The sequence below is a fragment of the Rattus rattus genome, chromosome 12, assembly GCF_011064425.1.
Source record: "Rattus rattus isolate New Zealand chromosome 12, Rrattus_CSIRO_v1, whole genome shotgun sequence".
NCBI lineage: Eukaryota > Metazoa > Chordata > Mammalia > Rodentia > Muridae > Rattus > Rattus rattus.
The window spans coordinates 20,748,773-20,769,580 of NC_046165.1; positions in this window are offsets into that span (position 1 = coordinate 20,748,773).

A 20,808-nucleotide genomic window follows, 5' to 3' on the forward strand; every position below is an offset into this window, starting at 1 on the left:
TTGTCTTGGAGTGGCTAAGAAGTGAAGGCAAGAGAGGCCGAGAGAGGAAAGTGGCGTGAATGGGAGGCATGGACCAACAGTATAATAGCAGCACAAGGAGAGCGTTTTAAACATCGACTTTCAAATCTTCTCACCCCTCCCTGCCAACATGAAAGACTTGGTTAGGATTGGTGGAGACGTGTTACTTTCCCAGTCTTAAATGTCTTCTCATCCTGCAATGTCCAGTGGCCTCTTCTACAGCAAACCAGTTAGCTCAAGAACGCCTGAGAAGGTGTCGTGCACCACAGGCAAAGAGACACCGTTGAGAACAAGGCGAATAGATTCCTCTGATATGAAGAGACTCAGTGATGTCATAAAAATGAACAGGATAAGGTGACCATTGAAAATACAGAATGGCTGGAATGAAATAGAACAAGGTGTATCCTCACACTTTGAATTGTGAAGGCAAGGCAGACATTTTAGAGATTTTATTTTATTGGCTTTATTGGATTTTATTTTTACAAAATATCTCAGCTCTGCATGACATGTAGGCATACAGGCCGGGCAGTGGTTCCGGGGGTACCAGCCGCAGCTGTAGACCACAGCTCTCTCTTGAACAGGTCAGTGGCTGACACAGGTCAAGCCCCAACTGCAAGGACAGCTGGGACTTTGAGTGTTGGAGCAGCAAAAATGACTGGTATCCCTCTCACTTCTGCCCAGGGTTACAGATAAAAATCTGTTCAGAGAGTGGCGACGACGCGATGCAATCGAAATGAAAGCCCACAGAGCCTAAGTCGTTTCTGGGGCTGGACCTCACAAACAGATTCTTGAAGCTAAACTGTGCGATTCAACGCTCTAGCCTGAAATCCACTGCTGCTCCGACTTTGGGAAAGAGTTTCTCCAGAAGATTCTATGAGTCTTCGTGTTTTTAATTTACGAGTTGAACTTTTTCAGACATCGGAAACGACGAAAGGAATCTTGCTTTTACAATAACAAGCTGATGTTATATTTAGCTGTTGTTCTCAGAACAAACAAGCCAACACTTTCGTACAAAAGCTGCACATCCTGTTTACTACCAGCAGGGGGAGGTGTAAGAACTCTAAAGCTGCCCCCACCAAGTGCTGAGAACAGACTCGGAATGGAAAATGTTACAAATTAAATTAATCACTTCCCAGCCCCACCCCCACCCCACCCCCCACCGCTGCCACCCCAAGGTTTGTTAAGGAGGAACACTGAGTTTCTTAGAGAACTTTGGGATATTATATCCATCAAAGCAAGAGGGAACATATTTAATGGTTTCTGGTTTAAGATGTCCCTAAAGTGATGTCTACTTTGTTTTCTTTTTCCAGAATAAAATTGTTGATTGTAGCCAGGTTCCTTTCCGCTGACATGCTCTACACGTGTGGATGAGAAAACAGAAAATGCCACTTTTACGTTCACCTAAAACCACCTGGATTCCAAGTGGGACCTTGAACCTCCCCACCTCAGGCTTCCTGGAACACATTCCTACCTGTTACTTCAGGACCCTGCAGGCGTAGTGGGTACCTACTGTCTGTGCGCTGTGACTGTCTCTTCAACTGAGCACTTTATCCTGGATGCCAAACGCTTCTTGCCTCTTCCATCACCGGTTCAAGAGACGGTTCTCTTTGACTTGGGTTTTATTCTCTCTCTACCTCATAGAAGAAAGGATCTGTCCAAATTCCACTCTTTCCTGCTACTTCAATTTATGTTATAACACCAAGAAAAGAATGAGCTGAAGTGCTGAGAAGCCAATAAAAATCAGCGTCTAGAACTAAGACTTTTTATCTTTTTTTCTTTTCTTTTCTTTTCTTTATTTATTTGGTGTGAAAACCCAAATGACCCAGATTAAAAAAAAAACATGTTTTTCTTTGATTCGAATATGATCTAATGCTAACTTAGCCTCTTGGACATTTTAGCCCAAATACTTTCCAAAGTCTTGTATTTCATTTTTTGCATGCCTAGTCCTAGATAATATGCCTGATCTAGAATATAATGTGACGTTTGACCCATATTTTGTCCATGGTTGACAATGGAATTATGTGATGTATTGCACAAATATACAATAAAGGTATTTATCACTAGAGTTATAAAGAAGTATGCTCCAATCTTTAGAATTTTCAAAAACTATGTCAAAATATATGCTTACCAAATATGTTGATCAAATATAACTAGATAAAAATATTATCTTCTCAAATATAACTTGTTAGAAATATTACAAGATAATTTCTACTAATGTGCTTTGTTTTCAAAGTATAACTTTTAATTGAAGGTTTCACAATTCTATTTTCTTTTTGGCAAAAATGTTTCAAATACTTTACAGTAGGAATGAAATCTAATACTAGGTCTATATAGCTTTAAAAGAAAACCTTGGGTCAACATTTCTTGAAGATCTAAATAGTTCTCCTTAGATGCAAACAGTGTCTTCAGTATTATACTGGTACAGTATAAACAAATACTTTTAAAATGAAAAATGAATTTACTGTCAATGATATAGCTACATTTCTGGTATTCTGTTTGAGTTCCCTGATGCCCGTGACCTTCAGGTGTTGTCTCGGCAATACAAATTGAGTTCCCTAAGATAACACGATGCTCCCTCTCCCCTCAGAGAACACTGTGTGTGGGGGGTGGGGGGTGCACTAAAGAAGTTGCCAGCCTGACAGATCTATTTTTAGGGGGAAGACTTTTATTGTGAATAAGACAGAGAAAATATCCTGAGGCATCTGGAAAAGTTCAAGCAGAGAGAAAGAGAAGTAGATCGGACGTGGCCAACAGACTAGAGATGGCCAGGGTTATCTGGGAGAGAGCCCAAGAGACCCAGTAGTAGAGATGAGAAGAGAGAGAGACAGTGGGGTCAGAAGAGAAACCTTGCTGTTACATTAAGAAGACACAGGTATCCGGAAAGAGGGAAGCCCTGCGAGGTGAGAAGGGCCAGGATACTTTGAAATGTACTTGTGAGTAGGGACTGATGACCCAGGAAGCCAACACTGGCTTTGATATGCTGATAGGAATCACAGGTAGACAGATATCCTTCCTTGCCAGAAGTAAGGAGGATGATTCCCTTAGGAACTAAAAACTCACTTTACAAATTCTGGAGGGATGCTGACTCTTAGCTAACCACTGGAAATCCTTCTACAGTCCATCTTGGGTTCATTTCTTGATATCCTCCTGCCTAAGACCTGACAAGTGGTACTCATCTATTTCTATCCTCCCTCGTAAAGAATCGTCTGCTTAAATCTGAAGATTCATCTTCCCCCTCTGAACTTGGCTCTCTCTTTAATAAGGAGTCACAGGAAGAAATGAAAAGCAGAGTGGACATCCTTTCTCATCGAGACACCATGGTCCACATTCAATGAGCACTGGTCGCCTAAGATCTCAGGCAGAAGAACAGTCACCCGGGCTTGATACAAATGTTGACGACCCTAAAGGAGGCTAAACCTTTTACCTAGTCTCTGTCAATCCACCAAAGCAGTATCATGTGCCTGATGACATCAGGGCCCAGCCAGCTTACAGCCAGGGAGTATATGCTGGTTCCCTCATTGTAGACATTCCCCTGCCTATTATTTAGAGGAGACATTTCTGCCACATAGCAAGTGAACCCTTTATTCCCTTTTGATGGTGAGATTTTTCCTTTCTAACAATAAGCAGCCCCCTTTATAGTGAATCAGGCACTCCTGGCTGTTGCCAGGTAACAGTGGGGCGGAGCCTAGACAAAATGCTTACTATAATAGAGTTGCACTTAGAGATCATCAACTGAGATAAAAAGATGTAGGAAGAGTCCAGATGTGTTCAGAAAGGAGTGCTGGTGTTCAGAAAGGAGCCCACATGGTGGTGAGTTAGATATAAGATGTTATAGAGAGGCTAGAGACCAAGGCTGATTACGAAGAAACTTCTTACATGTAGAGAAATACAAAGTGAGGGTTGGATAGAGAGATTCAATGTAGGAGCTACCGTTGAACATGGCTGCATGGCTTTTGGAACCTAAGTTGAGAAGACAAGTCAAAGTTCGAGCCAGATACAGACAAAACTTGTGAGATCTTCTTAATAGTCCATGGGTGGCATTTTATAGAGGGCGATAGGACTGGGTGATACAGTGGAAAGGAATGGGAGGGCAGGGTATACAAGGGGATATGAGATGGGTAACTAACACTAAGGACATTTTGAACTGATCATAATGGAACCCTATTGCTTTAAAATTCTCCTGACAACACACACACACATACACTTAGTTTTAAATAACCAGGCAACACTAGACGCAGTAGACAGTGCCGTTTAATAAGTAAAAATCTCAGGGCTATAAAGGGTAAAAGGCTATCCCCTTTTGGAATTCTTTGGCCAGTGATGTCCCACAGACCACCCAAAATTACGAATTACTTACAATGCTCTTGGTTTTCCTCCAGAATTGAGGTTAGAATCTATTGCCAAAACCACCACATACTTGAGTCGTAAATCACAGAGCTAGCAAGCTGGTACTAACGTCAAAGTTTCATGTCTACTGTCAAGATTTCATAGCGCTGGTGCAGGCTACGCCGTCTACTAGAGGGAAAAATTAACCATTCTTTCCAGCTCACCCTAGAAGCCACAATTAATACTTTCCCTGGTAAGGCATCCCAGTGATTTATGACTCACTCCATAAGCTGAGACACACGTCTGGCATGAAGGTTAAGGCTGAATACCTGTGGCTAGATGGGTTGCAGGCCATAGAGGAGAGCCAACTCCAGACATTCTGCTAAAGGCTCCTGGTATTAATGACTTAATGACTTATTGCTCTGTCCATAGGTAAGTTCATTTCTCCACCCTCATCAGAAAAGCTTCCTTTTGCAGTAAACGGCAGTTAACACAGAGGCCAGCAACTGGGCAAAGAGTAGAAATAAGAGACTCTGGAACGCTCAGCCCTAAATGGGAAATATCTGTATCATACCACCTCTTCCCAAGGCTCGTGGATCACTGTGGAAGTGGGAGAGAAAGAGTATAAGAGCCAGGGGTGGTGGATAAAGGTCAAGGAAACAGAATTTCTGGGCACAGCTGGAGAGTTGCACATATGAATTCACAGACTTGTGACAGCATGGATGAGAAGAAACCAGACAAAATCCAAACATGGAGAAGAAAGGTCGCTGTCACGTTCCACCTGGGAGAGAAGAGTCAGTTTTCTTTAGGGCTGTATTCCCTGTTGAGTTGACCACACTTCAGAGACAGGCCTTCTGTCCTGGAATGTATGGGAAGAGCCCACTGTACTTGAGTTGAGAGGGTCAGGGATAGAGAGAGAACACAAAGCGGGAGTAGTGAGAAAGGGGCTGAATAGGATCAAAAGAATAGGATTCTCAAAGAACTAATAAAATACAGCACAAAAATCTAGGATACGTGTTCATTTTTATACCGACCCTACTTAGCTCAGAACTTTTTGCAGTCACTACCTGGCCACCTCAGAGGCTGAAGTGAGATATTTCATCCTCTTTTTTTGTGTGTCTTTCTTAAACATTGTTTTTCATTCATCATTTAGATTTTTATACACATACACAATGTATTTTAACCATATTTACTATCGCCCCCTTCCAACTGCCTCAGAACTCTTGCAATAGATATAGCCTCTCCCAAATACACGTCTTTGTCTTCATCTTTGTCCTTTAGTTTAGAACTGACTGGATCCTAGTAATGCTCCCTGTGTGCTCACGGGTAGCATTTGTAATGCCCAAAGGTAATCTACAGGCCACTGGCAGAGAAGTGTCATCAGCAGAGCTATCTGGAGTGACAATGATGACAGGTCTGGGAAGATACACACTAAAGAAAGAGTACCAGGAGTGGTATGGAGCATTCACGAGCTTGCTGATTTCAGTTAAGGCCTCTTCCACAGAAGAGAATGCAGGCCCAGTGCTGTAAACCTAAGAACTCATAGCTGGGGTAGAGGCAGGCTTCATGGACCCTAAGGGAAAACCTTACCAGTATTTTGCCAAAGAAACATAGCAACGAACTGTGTTCTAAATGTGTAACATCCGTACACCTGTAGATTGGTGTATGTCTCACGCCTCGCCAAGGGAGATTGTTTATGTAGTGGATGATAATTAATACAGAGATGCACAGCTGGTCCATGAAGCCTGCCTCTTCCCGTTCTACTTATACTCTTTCCAAACATCACATGCCCTCTCACGTGTCTGTTTCAATAAAGACTTCTCTCACAAGGTAACTTCCAGAAAAGCATCATGTGACACAACTGAATTTCCAAAGAAACAAGAAACAAGAAATTTCTACTTCACACCTGCAATCCTGTAAGAATTGATAGTGAATCTCACCATTGTGAAATTAAGTTGTAAAATTTTCCATCATAGTAGAGAAAAATTTACACATTGTTATATTTTAATAAATATATCTGTGTGTGCACACATTGGTTTATTAATTCTATATGTAGTTTCTGTTTCTTCCCTGTTTTTCTTCTAAATGCCTTTTGTGATATATTTAAAATACCTTCAGTCATGGCAGAACATTGGTACACTTATGGTTCGAATACCATTTCCAAGGAGTCTTTTTGAAAACCATTTTGAAATATGGCTGTACATATCTCAAAGTCTAAAATGGAATTTAAAGAGTTTAAAGAACTGTTAAAAGGTAGTACATTCAAATGAGACTACACATAAGATTTTCTCTAAGTACACACACACACACACACACACACACACCACAGATACATACATATAAATTGAATATGTATTCTTTCTTTATTGCTGAGTCATAAAGTCTTAAGATGCTGATTTTGTCTACGTTGATGCATAGCCAAGATACGCGTACTTTTCTGAATCATAAACCACCAACTATTAAAAATTCTAAAATTGTGCTCATGGTACCAAAAGTTGATGCGTCATACTGACACTGTTACCGTAATGAAGGGCAATGTATGAGTCGCAGTTACTCCTCAAAAACTGACTAACTCATGACTTGTTTCTTCTTTTGCCCTTACTATCAGGACACTTCCCCTTTTCATCAGCACCTTAGGCTTCTAGAAGGAGGAAGGGAAAGACAAAGAAGAACTCCTGAGTTCACAAATTTGCAGGGTCATCCTTGAACAATAACATCTGAGGGATTTGGGCAGGGAGATTCTTAAGGGAAGTTAGAGGAGAGCAGGAGGGGGGAGGCTGTTGCTTAACATCTGCTTGGCTGGTAATGCTGCATCATTCTCTATAAATCACTACTGATGGGGCCCACCTTTGTTGACAATGTGCTGTCATGGCAATGAAACACTAGGGACCCTGAGGTCCCCAGGGATGGTGTGCATGGCTTACCATAGCCTGGGGACACTGGATCATTATTGGTAGCATTTCTAGCACTGCATACTTATTCTCCTATTACTCCATGAAATAGAAAGCTCCTGTCCATGACTTTTCAGGATTTGTTTCCCAAACTATCCTGCAAGGCTAGATTAGAGCCCAAAGGCTCTGCCTCCTATGGAAAAAGCCACTTAAAACAAAATACGTTATTTTTCACAGCAGAATTTAATTTTACCACTTTGAGAACTTCTCCTACAGATTTTTTTTTGTTATCCCCAAATTCCAGTTCAATGTAGGGAAAGTTCTATAAAGTGGCTTTTAAAGACCTTTTTAGTGGGATCACAAGATGAGCAGATGCTTCCATGACTTCTCTTAAGACTGTCATGTGTATGGACTGGTGCATGTTTATAGCTTATCGCCTCAAATAAACCCTAGCTTGTTGAATGAACAAAGCAGGAAAAGGAGAGACCAGAAGAGAATGACCAGTCAGGAATCCCTGACTTTTCCAATCTACTAACTTCTCTTACATAAGGATTCTTTCTTTGCTTCAGGTAGAGTGGATGTTTTTCAATTAATTTCAAATTCCCATTTTATTGAATTCAGATTATGTGCTAAAGTGCTTAGAAATCGTAAATGCACTCTAAATATGTGTATACACACAGGTGTCAAATCATCTTTGTTTTAATAGGCTATTGGTCATGATAGTGGGGAATGAATAACTGAGACTTAGAATTTGAACTATCCTTAAAACTTTGACTGAATGGTGGTAGATATCAATGTTACCTTATTTTGGTGTGTTGTGGGCTCCCTATCTAGGATGAGTAGACACATGTCATGTCATTCCTGGAAAAGTTTTGTCACACAACAGTAATATGGTCTATCTAGTATTTAAGATTCTCTGTTTCTCTTTCATGCACTTCATATAAACAGACAGACATGGGGTGATAGAGGTTCAAAGAGTTCATAAGCAAAAGAATCATAAAAATATAATTTTAACTCAACAGTACTTCACTAGCCTTAAGGAAGTTTGAATGAGAGATGTCTGTTGTTATATTTGCTGTAGAACAGTTTTCTCGTAGATTGAAACATTCCATTCTGCAAGGAAGGTCCTTAGGCAGGAGGTGAACGATTCAAAATAGCTTCAGGAAGTCCCTGAAACTGAGCAGATTCATTGGCCTCTGTTGCCCAAAGTAAACAAGCTAAGTTACAAAGAAGACTCTGGGACCAGAAAAAGTTGCAAGAAGAAGCAGCAACCAGAAGAGCTAGCTGCCCAGAAGTGGTTTTAACCAGCTGAGTTATTTAGAAGGAACATTCTCCGATCTCTTTGTAGGCTCTGCAGTGTACTTCAGTTCCACAGCTTTGTGAGCTGTCACTCATGCTGGGCTGAGATTTGGTGCTGCACTTGTCTTTGAGTCATTTCTGCTCCTGTAAGTAACTACTCGCTCATATTCCTGTAACTCCAATAAAAAACATTGGTTCACTAGGTCGGACTTTGGTGTTATCTGTATTTTGGTGTGTTGTGGGTTCTCTATGAGTAAACACATGTGTTACATCTCACCAGGAAGTTTTATCACACAACAGTAATGTAGTCTATATAGTTTTTAAGACCTTTATATCTGTCTTTCTCTCATGCACTTCAAATAAACAAGCAGACAAGAGGTATTAGAGGTTCAAATGGCTCATAAGTAAAAGAATCTTGATGTAAAATAAAAGATGAAATAAAAGAAAATGACTTTTTTTGTTTCTGCTCTAAACTTTGATACCTGATCCTATTCCTGAAAAAAACAAAAACTTTGTGTTACCAATTTTTAATTACATTTGCAAATTCTAATATCAATGCATAGTCATATATGTGACCATGTAGAAGAACATGATGGCCTAGATGCCCTGCAATGTTCTTTCTGCAACTTGGAAAACCAGAAGAGCAGCAATTCAGCCTGAAGCTAAAACAGGAGAGCCAATGAACCAATGGTATAGGTCCTGGAGTCTAAAACCAGTGAACCTCATTTTGGGATGATGTAGAGCAAGAGAAGATGATAGCTTCAGCTGAAGGGGGGGGGGAGGCCTTCCTCTGTGTTTCTTGTTATTTGGAGCTATGTCAGAACTAGATGGTGACCATACAGACAAGCAACAGTATTTTCTCTTTCTTTAACTACTAATACAAATGGTGATATTTTCTAGAAATATCATTATAGAGAAACTAAGGAATGACAGTTTATTTGCTGAGCACCCTTTAATATAATGAAATCGACAGGAAAATTAGCCATATGTTTATAGTCACACTTTCTCCCCCTCCGTGTTCTCTTGTAGTCATTTGAAACCACCAGTCTGTTTCCCATCTCTATACCATGTCACTGTAAGATATTTTTGGAGGAGTCACGCTTTGGGGAACTGCATTGTTCACCTCCAAGTCTGGAATGTCTGCCACACAAAGAAAGCTTTGGCGTGGTGGTTTGAAAGAGAATGACCCCCACAGACTTGTGTATGTGAATGCTTGGTCTTCAGTTGGTAGCACTATCTGGGGAAGCATGTGACCTTGTTGGAGGTGTGACACTAGGGTTGAGCTTTGATGGTTCAAATCCCAAGACAAGCCTAGTCTGTCTGTCTGTCTGCTGCTTGTGCATTGGATACAAGCCCTCAGCTACTGTTCCAAACCATACCTGCCTCTTTGTCTGATGCCATGCTCCCCACCATGATGGTCACAGGTTTTACCCTCTGGAACTATGAGCCCCCAAATTAAATGCTTTCTAAGTTGCCTTAGTCATGGCGTTTCTTCCCAGCAATAGAAAAGTAACTAAGACACTTGGGAACTCATTACCGTGCAGCTCCTTGGCTCACTTTAATCCTAGAACATGTATAGCTTCCAGTCTTCCTTCTCTAGATCTTCAAATCGTTTTATGACATGTATATGATTCCTATTAAATTATACTTAGTGTAAGGATTATGAAAATGACATTTTCTTTCCATTGTCCTATACATTGAAATGTCTTGACATGTTTAAAAATATACTATTAAACAAATGAAGCATTACTATATTTTGACTCCTTGTTCTATGAAAATCTTTTCCAAACTTGTATTTAAATGAAACCTTGCTGGGATGTTCCACATTGAAGTTCTTTCCCAATCGATATTACAAGTTCCATAAATTCAAGCTCTGAGGATTTATTTACTGGCAAGATTTCTTCCACACACTGAACATGAAGAATGCACTTCATCATGTGGACTACTAATGACTTCCTCTTTTGGATGACAACCCTCTCTAATCAGATAATAGCTGGAGGATATCCAACTAAAATTAGCTTATCAAAATATACATACTTCAAACTTTCATGCCTCTGCCCTAATTTTAAAATTACATTTAAAGTTAAGTATACCTTTTTATAGATAAACACATTAATGAAAATACATGGTGTTGCTGAGCATAGTGGCACATGTCTTTAATCCTAGAACTAGGCAGAGGCAGAGGCAGAAGCAGAGAGGCAGAGAGGCAGAGGCAGAGGCAGAGAGGCAGAGAGGCAGAGGCAGAGGCAGAGAGCAGAGGCAGAGGCAGGGGCAGAGGCAGAGGCAGAGGCAGAGGCAGAGGCAGAGAGACAGAGACAGAGGCAGAGGCAGAGGCAGGGGCAGAGGCAGAGGCAGAGGCAGAGGCAGAGGCAGAGGCAGACAGACCATTGTGTTAGAGACCAGCCTTATCTACATAGAGAGTTGTAGGCAATATAGTGAGACCCTGGTTTTGTTTTGTTTGTTGTTTTAATCTATGCTTTTCAGAATTGAAAAACCTACAACATTTAGGACTAAACTAGTAATTTATAAACTAAAATTAGTAATTTTAGTAATAAATTAGAATTGTGGTAATGATCAAGCTATATCTAAGCATAACAAAAAGGAATACAAATTCTGCTATAGAGCAATCCATCCATATTTATTACTGATCCTTTTCCACAGCAAAGAAACGGAATCCATCTAGATGCCCATCAAAAGATGGATGGGTAATGAAAATGTAGTCCACACATACAATGGGATTCACTCAGCTGTAAAGAGAAGTGAAATTTGCAGGAAAAAAATGGATAGAACTGGAAAATATTATGCAAAGTAAAGTAACACGCTCTGAAAGATGAATGCCCTATATGTTTTCTTTCATATATAGCCTCTAGCTATACTCCAGATGTGAGTAACATAGATATCATTCATGATAACAGAAAGGGTCTATGTCTTGTGGGGGGCTTTACAGGAAGAGATGGGAAGGACAATAGAAAATAGGAGGGAGATTACTAGGTGAGAGGGTACGGCTAGGAGAGCAAGGAACTGAGATGAGGTGGCTTGGGGGAAAAAAATCAACCCAAATGAAATATATTTAAAAACAATCTCCTATGGAAACCCATTACTCTGCAAGTCAAATACAAATATAATTTTTAAAGCTCAATTAACAGTAAAGTCATAAAACTTCAAAATGCCTTCATTTAATACTCTTATGAAAAGATAGGAGCATATATATGAGAGTAACTTTCATCTGCTTTAAAACCATAGCGTTTTTTTTATTCCGAACCTGAGCCTTTTCTTGATAAAATGAATTAGAACTTTGGAAAAATACTTCCCATCATACAAACATAATATCCTCCAAGTATCCAATAGCTGTGGGATATATGTAGGATGTATGTATTTATAGATGTATTAGCATGTTCTGAGACCCTTTAAGATATATTTGAAATTTTACACATTGGTATTACTTCAAAAATTGTTCAAAAGTAGTCTGTGTAAGTTAAAAGGCTCATCTGAAACTATTGCAGGAATTATAGGAAAGGCACAGTATAAAATAACATAACCCTCTTCATTGATCTGTTTATGTATATTCTTCATGGGTATTGTATTTTCTAGACACTGTGCTAGAAACTAAAGTACCAAACTACTAATAAATGTGCAGGGTGGTTCTGTGGGCATTTGACCTAAGGAATAGTGTATCATATTAAATATTACTAAAATCACCTTACCATTTCAGAAATTTTAACAAATAATGATACATTAAAATCCTCGAATTGTGTGATCTTCCATTGGATGGCCTGTTTACTCATTTTTCTTCTGAATTATACAAATATTCTAGACTACATTGTTGGATATTCCTCATAGCCACCAAAGTCCATTTCTTTCCAATAATTTGTTGTGAATATTAGTACCTTAAGGAATAATGTCAGAGCTATAAGTCACAAGTTTTGTGTGCTTAAAGAAATGTTTATATATGTGAACTAATGTAGAAAAAGGATGGTACAAAATAATGAGAAAATGATAAACTTCTGTATTAATTTCATAATAGAATGTTTATAAATGAACTACTTCTAATAGACCACTACCGAGGAAAGCCACAAGTTAAAAAGCATCAATTAGTCCTTCTTAAAATGTATCTATGACTGTGTTTAGTATACAAACCTTTGAAGAATATTATCTTACTCTAATTACTGACACTTCTAAATGCATTTTAAAGGAATATCTAAAGGATCTTGAGAATATAAAAGAATATGATATTGCTGCATGGTTTGCAAAGGTGGGAGTATTAAAGTTAATGAAAAAAAACTACCTACAAGTTAATCTAATAGGTTAATCAATGACAACAATTAGATAAGGAAATTCTATTTAAGTACCTTTTACAGGATCACAGAACATGTCTGTAATTATAGGGATGTTAGTGACCACCAAAATCTAGTGCTACTGCTGCATCCTTAGGGATATCTTTCCGGGCTTGTCCTTGTGGTGTCACAGCTGGGTGAGAGTGCTGGCTGCTCCCATCAACACACCTGGAAGCTTGCATAGCAACTTCTGGTACCAGAGGCTCCATCTCAGGAGGGGGCTTTCATGTCAGATCCAGCTTGAATCTTGTGAGTCCTGAGTCCATGTAGTCCAGCAATAGGGACTTTAACATCTGGGATGCAACCAAGGGCAATGACAAAGTCAGGAAGTCTCAGGAGCTCCCTAGACCAACATTCCAAAGAGTGTGTTAGTTTTTTTGTTCGTTTGTAGTCTGTGCCTCTTATGGGTGGTATTTCCACTCCAAATGGCAGAACTTCATTAAAACTACGTACGCACATATTAACGTATTAATGTATTAAGTATGGATCTTTTTTTTTTTGCTATATGTGATTTTAGGCAAATTAAAAACAGTATGATTGCTTAGGACTTTTCCAAGCATCCTTCGTATATTTGCCCTCTCCTGTATTTACCTTCGACCTACTTCCCAATTAAATACTCACAGGCTTCGAGCTCCCCTTCCCATCACGTGTGTTCTACTGTAAGCAGTGTGCTATAAAAAGTACATTTAAAAGAAGTAGCTGAGAAAGAGCGAGTATTGACAGGATGCTCAGGTGACAGTGAACATATCAATGAGAAGCTTCATGTGACTCTCACAGATCCTTCTGTGTCTTCCCAAACGTTTCTCAGCCTGGTGGCTCCCAAATTCCAATAAAACTGAATGTGTTTTTAAGCAAGTGTTAAGGTTTTCTTTACATTTTTTTATTGTTAAGTCCTTTTCTCTTTTCTCTCCATTTTTGTCATTTTTTTTACGTGATCATTTAAACATGGTATTTTCTCCTGCTGTGTTTTCAGCCAATATTAAGAATTTTATAATAGAACTTTAAGAGGAATTAAAAACTTTATTTGCACAGACAGACTGAATGTCTGAAAAAGAATAAAATAATTCTGGAAATGTGTGAGATCAATTTAAATACCAAGTCCTTTTAATTAATTAATAAATAAATGATAATGATAATGGTATCTATCTTAGGGTTTCTGTTACTGACCTGAAACACCATGACCAAAAGCAAGTTGGGGAGGAAAGGATTTATTTCACTCACAGTTCCATATAACAACTCATTATCAAAGGCTGTGAGGGCTTCTCACACAGAACAGGAACCTGGAGGCAGGAGCTGATGCAGAGGACAGGGAAGGACGCTGCTTGCTGGCCTGTTCTTCATGGCTTACTCAGCCTGCTTGCTTAACCATCCCAGGGTTAGCACAACCCACAGGGGCTGGGACCTCCTCTATAAGTCACTAAGAAAATGCCCTGCAGACTTGCCTACTTATGGAGGCATTTCTTTAGTTGAAGTTCCTCTTCTCAAATAATTTTAGCTTATGTCAAGTTGGCATAAAACTGTAACATCTCTACGCATGTAAAAACAGCTTAAATGCATTTGTTTTTATTTTTTGCATGATTGGGTAGGAACGTAGTGTGTATGTAGGTTTGTTCATGCATGTGCTTCTATGTGCTGTCCCACGCCTGTGTGGAGGCCAGAAATCGACATCAGGTATCATACTCTATCACTATAAAACTCTCTACCTTACTTTTTGAGACAGTCTCTCACTGAACCTGGGACTACTCACTGTTTCAGTTAGACTGACTGGCCAGCAAGCCCCCAGGATTCATCTCTCTGTCCTTCTCCAACTCCAGGGACAGTGCCTCAAACGTTTACTGCCATACCGGTTTCTTGTCTGGGTACTCGGGACCCAAACTCGGGTTTTCATCTTGGTTTAGAAAACGCTTTACCCACTGAACAATATATAAGTACTGGAAATACTATTTTTAGGAATAATTATTAGTCTGGGAACATGGTAAGAGGCACCCTTTCCTCTCAGTAACAATCTGAAGAATGATATCAAGTATAGAGTAAGCATTTAATTAATGTTGGCTAAATGAATAGTACAGTCTTGATTGTCAACTCAAAAGAACTTAGAATCATCCAGAGGAAGTTCATCTGGATATGTCTATGAGGTCTTTTTTTAAAAAAAAAAATGGTTTAAACAGTTGCATAGGACCAGTTTATGGTCTGGAGTAGTAGACCATAGAGAAGGAAGAAAGCAAACAGAACATCAGTGTGCGTTTCCTTCTGTTTCTCCACTTGGATGTAATGTAACCAGCCCCTCAAGTTCCTGCCTTTCCGTCCATTGATGGACTAGCCCATCAAACTTTGATCCAATCTAAAACCCATTTACCTTGAATTGCTTTTTGTCAAGTAGTTGGTGGAGCCACAAGAAGAGTAAACAATACAATAACTATTTAAAAAATTGGTGGATGTAATTCTATAGAACAGAGCTGAGTGATCATAAAAAATGTCCAGATTTTTTTTTTTAAAAAAAAGTTATTTCCACCATAAACAAAAGGTTCCATTCTAGCCAAATGGTGACACAGATTTACCCTTGTCTCTTCTTGAATAGCTAAAATAAGGGGATCAGTATGTAAAAAGAGTTTTCAAATGGTGGGTAATATAGCCTGTGACAGAGAGGACTAAAAGAGGGAAAGAAATAGAGCCCTCCAGTATTACCAGCTCCATTTTGGAACTGTTTCTAGGCCTTTGGGCTGAGAAACAGAGTAGAGCTGGCATTCTGTGGAGGAGGTTAATTGAGGGACAGGAAAGATAAGATCAGAGGCCCCAGATCTAAGGAGTAGAGAGCAATGGAAAGTATAGAGTCCCAGAGAGGTTCTCCATACTCCTACTGAGTGCTGACCATCTGTGTGAAGACCAGCCATGACAACAAAGAACTACAGGAGAGGGACAGGAGGTGATCTTTAAGGCTTGGTCAGACTAGCAGTAGCTTCTGCTCCAGGAGGCCAGAGTTAAAAGCTTCTCCTTCATGGGGACAGAGCTACTGAAGGGACCCCCATACAGAGGGGTGTTCCATCCTAGGACCTGGATTAGGCATAAAGCACACCCAAACACCTATTTGCATAGAAAGGTCCTTTATTAAGCAGGGAAGAAAAGAACATTGGTGGATGGATTTCTGAGTCGGGTAGAAACCAGCAGCACATGACCCTGCAGGTATGATAGTTTTTAAAAGAGGCAAAATGGGAAACCTGTGTCAGATGGTTTCCAAATAATTGTCACAGATCACAGGTCAAGACTATCAGCTAGCATTTATGCCGATATCCTTGCACAGAGATGAACGTCTGGAACTATAAAGTGAAGTATACCATGACTGTAACCTTAGAAGAGTCTAGGCTCACAAAGAAGCAAGCAAGCACTCCCCACTGTGAAGAGAAAACTCTGAAACATCCCAAAGGGCGAAAGTAACTGTAAGTTACTGTAATCACGATTCATGTGTTCAAGGAGGCAGAAAAGCTTCTGAATGTAAACAGAGATGATATAGAGGTGAGTTTCAAAGACCTGGATTAAAAATTCTGAAATGAAAAGATTCGTCTAAGGAGATGTCAAGGAGAGGACCCCCCCAATCTCACACTTTCCCTGAGGCTCGCCCTACCCTGTCACTGAGTCTATGGGTAACCTCGTTTTGTATTGTTTTTACACCCATCTACTTTGTTCACAGAAATAATGACTCTGAAACTTAATATTTCATGAATAAACGCCTAGGCCAAAAGTTTTGCTTGTTCCCTGACTAGCTCATAACTTAATCACCCATCTATTCTATTTTAAATGGTGGCTGGTTACCTGGTCCTCAGTTTCATGTGACAATTTTCTTCATGTCTGGGGCAAATCTTTTTGTGCCTGACTCTATTCCCAGAAATCCTCTCTCTGCACCAGAACTTTCACCTCCTTATTTCCTCCCTAAGGTAATAGGAAAACAGAAAATTATTGACAGGTGATGCTTCTCTCTATCATGCCCTAAAAATGAAGTGTCTGAGAAGCCATAAGCATCATCTTGAGAGAGAAAGGTTAGGTACTCAATGGAATTAGCGGTTGGAACCTATGACTCCAGCATGCTCTTTGACATCTGAAGTGACCGTATATCTTTATTCCCTGGTCACTGATAATTGTTGGAGACATCCCCTTTTCTTTGGAAACGTTGTGTCCTTTTATCCCTAGACAAAGAGTGTGATTTCCCAGGAAGATGGAGAACAGAATGTAACAGGTCAAAATATTCTTTTCAAAATATTGTGCCAACCATGGGATAATTTGTTTATGAACATCCACCATAGCCAATTCTTTAACTAGGGGTGTATGTGAAGAACATTTTGTTAATTTGTCGTGTGTAAATTCAAGGAAACACTGCAAGGACTCCCAAGTTCCGCAATTGCCGTACACAGAGCTGTCGTTGACTCTCAAATAGCTGCCATAGAAAGTCCCAGTAGTGGTACGGGCTGAGATAGAGTCCTGCTTTTGTCTGTCTACTTTCCCAGAATGCTTTGCATTCATTCCAAGCAAAGATGATTTGTGTTAATTGGTTCCAATTTGAGTCCGTGCTCTCTGAATTGAAACTTGCTTTGCTAAGAAGATGTCAGCCCCTTCAAAGTCCACATGCTACTCTAACAAATAACCGATGACGATGCTGAGAGATTTGTCTCTAAATGGGACATCCCACAGGGACATTGAGCTGCAGTTTACTTTAACTCTTTTATGTAAATATTTCACATCTGACCCGAGATTGTCCTGTCGAAATATGTCTGAAAGAAAAATAAAGGCCCATGCAAATCTTGTTGAGTTATTGATGATTTATGACAGACACACTTGTGAAACTGAAGAGAGCGTCTGAAGAGAGAACTGCTTTGAGGCAGTTTGGCATCAGCAATTGAGCTCTGAGTATAATGGATGAGTTTGTCAGTTTCCAAATGGTTTTGTGTGGACAGAACAAAGATTTTCTTGTACCTTACAATTAAATATAAATAGCAGAATGCTTTCCTAATTTCTCATAAGTAAATGATAAAATTAAAATTGAGCCCAGTCTAAGTATTTCAAGATGGGTAAGATTACACATAAAAGATTTCACATCTTAATGAGATTTACAAATTAATGCTTTCATGGCTAAATCCTATTAATTAATGACTTCGGCTTAGAGCATGGCTGGTCACTGACCTCTGTTTCACTTAGGCAAATTACATTCTTCAGACTTGACCAGTCATCTGGCATGAAAATGATCATAAAATACACCTAAATAAGAAAAGAAAAATTAACTAAAGCATCAAACAAGGCCTGCTTCCCACGAAAATTAAGCTTTGCTAACATTTTCAGGCCATTCACAAGAGAACCAACACCATTCACAAAGCAAGAAAATTCATCTCAATATGCTTGTAAACACAAATGACACAAATATATTTCCTATCACCGAGATTACTTAGAACCTATTAAAAAAGCAGATTTAGTAACAAAGTTAAATACTGAAAGGAACAACCATTCTTATTTAGCTCAACAGTGAGCACTTGCCTGTCAAAGCGCAAGGCCCTGGGTTCGGTCCCCAGCTCGAAAAAAAAAAAAAAGAGAAAAAAAAAAAAAAAAACAACCATTCTTATTACAAACATGTGTTCAATCCGTTTTGAAAAGTTTCCCATAAATTGATGAGTATTATCTTCTCAAAACACTGTGACCCAAGATCTGAAGAATCAGAGGCAGGCTTTGAATTAAGGCAAGAAATCTGGAACTAAGAACAAATTCTTATAGGTAGCAAATAAAGTAAGTGGTGAGAAATAAACGAACAGACTTCAGTGTTCATAGAACTCCTCATTTAAGTAGCTATGTGAACTGAGTTAATACTCCAATGTGCTGTTTGGGCTTATCTTCTGTGATTATGATTTCTTCTTCTGTATTTATCGTCTGTAATTCTGATTGTATTAGCCATGCATAAGGCTACTGTAGGGCTTGGATAGTTGGTTATGACAAAGCTGTGCCACACTTAACCTCTTCCCTCGACATTGGTCCCGAAAGATCTTTTATCATTTAAGAATTACAGTAACCCTCAAATAACAGTGGCTGCAAAACTCATGAGCTTATTTTTCTCACACAGACCAGCCCCAGTCAGAAAGTCTGAGGTTGCTATGGGAGCCCATGATGTCACCAGATATGCAGATTCCTCTGTGCTCCTGCACCATCATGTTCGGTGCACTGTCTCATACTCGAGGTAGCCACATGGTCGGAGGCAGATGATGGAATTGCAGCCAACTTATAATCAAAACAAGAGATTAAAAAATTGGGGAGAAGGCAAAACGATATTTTCCCTACACTCTGCTGTAGCTTTTGTTCCTAGTGGCCCCACGTGTTTAAAGACTTGGTTCCTAGTGTGATGGTACTGGGATATGGTGAAGACCTTTAAGAGGTAGAGCCTAGCAGGGGCAGAGAGAATGAGAGCTTTGAGGTGGGGTGCTATGAAAACGCATCCCATTATGACAAAGCCGTTGGCCTATGAACCAACAGCCTCTCTGGTTACCTGCACAATCCTGCACGAGCTAGGACTATTGCTATTTCATCCTGTGTGGGGGAAGGGCTCATGAGGTTTCAGCACTCAATGAGGGGCTGTGGACAGTTAAAGGGTATGAGAGGAAGACGATTTATTTTCTTCAGTACCATGACCACTAATCTGTTGCCCACATTCTGGGTAAATAACTCCCTACTCGTGCTCACGCAAACAACCATGATTAAACTCAGAGAGGGGGAGGAAAGGATGTAAAAGTAGAAGGAGCCTCACAGGGAACAAGCACTCCAAGTGGAGAGGGGCAGAGGGTTGAACTGTAGAATTTAACCAAGTCCTAGATGTCCCCAATCCCGAACACAATGGTAAGAAATTGCCAGAGAATTGCTTTGTGAAAGAAGCGGAGTCTAGCGGAAGTCATTAAGTCATTGCAGGAATACCATAGGAAAGGATCCCGAGTCCCCGGGCTCCCTTCTCTGTCTCTCCTGATTCAACATGTAAACATACATGTTACTGCCTATTCTTTCAGTGTCAACACCATGACCTTTGAGCGAAGGAAACCTTGGTTTCTTCACTAGTAGCCCGGGTCAAGTATTCCATCAGCATAATAAAAATCTAACACAGTCCTTTTAAAGAATCTTTTCAGAAGCTTTGACAACACACCAGTTCTCAAGAGGTGTAAAGCAGTTTTAGCCTGAAACCACTTGGAAATTGCCACCTGCTAAAGCTGGCCCTGTGAATGAAGATGGTTTGAAGGAGCCTTTTACTTATGTCTTGGCATTTGAACAGTTCATCCCGATTCAGCAAATGCCAGCAGCAAACCACTGAACTGAGAACAGGACCCCCATTGAAGGAATCAGAGAAAGGACTGAAAGAGCTTGAAGGGGCTTGAGACCCCATATGAACAACAATGCCAACCAACCAGAGCTTCCAGGGACTAAGCCACTACCCAAAGACTATACATGGACTGACCCTGGGCTCCAACCTCATAGGTAGCAATGAATATCCTAGTAAGAGCACCAGTGGAAGGGGAAGCCCTTGGTCCTGCCAAGACTGAACCCCCAGTGAACGTGATTGTTGGGAGGAAGGCGGTAATGGGGGAAGGACGGAGAGGGGAACACCCGTAGAGAAGGGGAGGTGGAGGGGCTAGGGGATGTTGGCCCAGAAACTGAGAAAGGGAATAACAATCGAAATGTAAATAAGAAATACCGAAGTTAATAAAGATGAAAGAAAGAAAGAAAGAAAGAAAGAAAGAAAGAAAGAAAGAAAGAAAGAAAGAAAGAAAGAAAGAAAGAAAGCAACCAAGTATATGTTTTGTAGAACCAGGTATGGTGAGGTGGGAGGGGTGTCTCAGCAGACCATGCTGAGGAATCCTTTCCTCCTAAGGTACCAGCCATATGACTGATAGCAGAAACATAGAAACACATACACACACATACATGCA